At 34.3% G+C, this 3,061-nt stretch overlaps 1 long non-coding RNA gene across 1 annotated transcript; it reads left to right on the top strand.

The window, feature by feature from the left end:
- Positions 1 to 245: 245 nt before the first annotated feature.
- Positions 246 to 2,070, top strand: LOC108830724 (uncharacterized). Its single transcript, XR_001946216.2, has 5 exons — positions 246 to 630; positions 745 to 809; positions 1,128 to 1,243; positions 1,326 to 1,460; positions 1,771 to 2,070. It is a non-coding gene; the product is annotated as an uncharacterized LOC108830724 (long non-coding RNA).
- The last annotated feature ends 991 nt before the right edge of the window (positions 2,071 to 3,061 follow it).

Here is a 3,061-nt window from a genome sequence, read left to right as displayed (position 1 = left end):
CAAAAGCTCATTCTCTCTGCCAGCGAGTATGATTCCAACATCACCCATAAACGATAAATCAGACCTAGGAATTGCTTGCACAGCCGTGAACTAGTTCACCCACGTCATTGTTATCTATGTTAAAAGTGTCATATTAAAAAAAAATCCGACAATTTATTTGTTAGTTATCTATTACTATAAAAAAAGGTTGGATCTCTCCTGGTGACACATCAGCATCCACCTAGGAAATAGGAGCTCTGTGGCGTCGCCACGTCAGATCCGCAGCGTTTCATTAAAGCTTCGGATTGGGCTTTGTTCTGCTGTTCTCCTGCGGCCCATCGAGACCGTCTCCTGCGCAAAACCTAATCAGAAGCTTTCTTCGTGTTCATCGTCCATCTTAGAACGGCGCTGAGACGGTCTCGATGGGCGTCATCATTTGATAGTTTGGATGACTGAGATCGAGATGAAGAATCTGTTCATTTGTCTCCTCCCGCGTCGTTTGGTCTTCTCCTCTGCTCAAACATAACGGCCGAGTTACAGATTGAGCGCCATCATCGTCTTCTTAACTCCATAGAAGGAGCTGTTGCACGATCTTGACATTGATTGTGAGTTATCCTTCTCCAAGGAGATCTATTCTTCACCTATAAAAAGGTTAGCTTCTTCACTTGAACAACATCCTCACAATAGGTGAAAACACTAAATCTCTATATACATTCACTGTGAATCGGTTAACTCATCCATCTTCCTTCTTTTCTGATCTGAAAGCTGGTGGTTGCTTAGGTTTTGGGAAGCCAGTAATGTCTCTTGATATACTCTTACTGGATTCCAAGGTAAATCTGTTCTTAAACTCATGTTCAAAGTGCTTTATGTTTGTAAACTCATGTTTAATGTGTCTTTGAAGCGATGTTAGATGTGTTCTTAATCTTATGTTCATAGTCTTCTTAGGTTACTAAACTCATGTTCATAGTTTTCTTGAACTAAACATTATGACTGTTATATTCGAGGTTGACATGTCTCTGATCAATGAAAAGGTCGGCCTCCCCTGCATTTCGTTTTTGAATTTTAAGTTGCCATTACTGATTATATATCTTGACATCTTATTCTTCCCGCTTCCATGCTTATCCATGTGACCCGCTTAAAACTTTCAGATACAGCTGAAGAGAACACAAGGGACTGACAAATACAAAAGACAGAATTATTTTATCATTCTTGATAGGAAGCAAGCAATTAAAGTTGTTGATCTACTCGCTCTCCATCTCTCGAGGTAAATTACACCAACATGATTTTTTCATTTACTATCTCCAAGAAAGAAAGGGAGATCCCTATTCATGACTGATCTTTTGCAGGCTAAGTTAGTTGCATTCAGGTCGAGTTGTTCATGGGAATGTGAAAACAAAGAATATGCTTTGGTTTATCAGAGGAATCTAAATATCACAGATTTTGGTGGAGAATGTGGAACTCTCGGATACATGGCTCCATAGGTAACGAAGAAAACGTACTTATTATGTTAAAAATTGCATCTTAGGGGTTCAAAATATGTTATTTGGGTGTAATAATGGAACTTGTGGTTAGGTTCTTGATGGTAAGCTTTATAACAGTAATTACAGAGAAACAGGGCACTAGCTCTACAAGAACATACAACAGTAGCGAAAATATGGTCTTAAATTGTGAAAACGTAAGAAATTAAGAACCATATTGCTTTAGGTTATATGTTCTGTTTTAGTTACTTTTATCTTAACTTTATATGCATTAGTTATATGCTTTGTCTTTCTGTGTTTATGAATGAATAAGGTTGCAAGAATATTTGGACCAGCGATTTTTGAAGCCTCAAATTGAAAGTATCATTCTTAGGAGTTTACAGCTTCGTGATGTGCTTGTGGAATGTATACTGATGTCCTATGCCTTACGCTGATCTCAGTTTAGTTGGTGTTTCTTTTACTATTTTCCGTCAGATTTGTGGCACTTGATAAAAGAAAAAATTGAATGAAAGTGAAATTTAATTTTTGTACGGTAAACAGTAAGGAATAGACAAATTTAAAACAAGACTCTTTGAGAAACAAGAATCATCACATCAGCAATTTTTGCATTTGAAAAAAAATCAAGAGGGGTAGTTAATCCAAATTTATGGTTTGTATTTTCGGTTTTATCAATTTAATAGATAAAATGTGGCGACGTAGTATTTTCGGTTTTATCAAATTTAATTCGCAGACAGTGTAGATCGTTAGTGAGTTTAGGTTGCTGGAATCACATAGACTTCACTTCATGGAGTTAGAATAACAAAGCCTCTCCAACTTCAATGTAGTATACAACAACTGTCTACAAAAGAACATAAGAGATGATAAACAATAAAATATTTCAGTTAATAGATACAAAATAAATTATTAAAATTATTAGAGCTTGAATTCTGCAGAAGACAGAATATTTTTAGGTGTTATGAGGATGGGTTTGAAGTAGATGATAAAGTATGTTTTCATAATTTATGCAAAAAAATATTAGTTCATGATCTGAAAATACTATTTCAAAAATCAAAATACGTAAATTCTAACAAAATACAAAACCCGATTACAACTTAAGCATAAGAGTAGTTGTAATTTGTGAAGCTATGACAAATGCAATAAACACACATCGCCAATTTACATAAAAACAATGTCATCTACATGCATATTTGTAATCACACGAGTCAAAAAAAAGGAATCATGCGAAAAACTGGTTCGAACCAAAAACAAAGACAATACAATAAATTTTGAAACGACCTATAAAAATATATTTAACAAAGTATCAAGATAATAAAATGTGTTCAAATAAGTCGATGTTATTATTTGACAATTCAAGTTTATTATTTTCAACAAAAATAACAACATAGTCAATATAACATTACTTTCTGTTTAGAATAAACTAAATATACCAAATATATTTTTCAGTTAATTTTTTTTTCATTTACTTACCCGCCCGTAGGGCGGGTTTACCCTAGTATCATATACGTTAAGGATAACTGAATTTATTAACCTTTACACTTATCAGTTAGCATTCAAACACTTATTCTACTCATCAATTTTATGGGTATCTTTGTTAGAGTTTACTG

Source organism: Raphanus sativus, chromosome 4, assembly GCF_000801105.2.
Source record: "Raphanus sativus cultivar WK10039 chromosome 4, ASM80110v3, whole genome shotgun sequence".
NCBI classification, from domain to species: domain Eukaryota; kingdom Viridiplantae; phylum Streptophyta; class Magnoliopsida; order Brassicales; family Brassicaceae; genus Raphanus; species Raphanus sativus.
The sequence above is the reverse complement of the archived record's forward strand: the minus strand, read 5'-3'. Positions and strand labels throughout refer to the sequence as shown.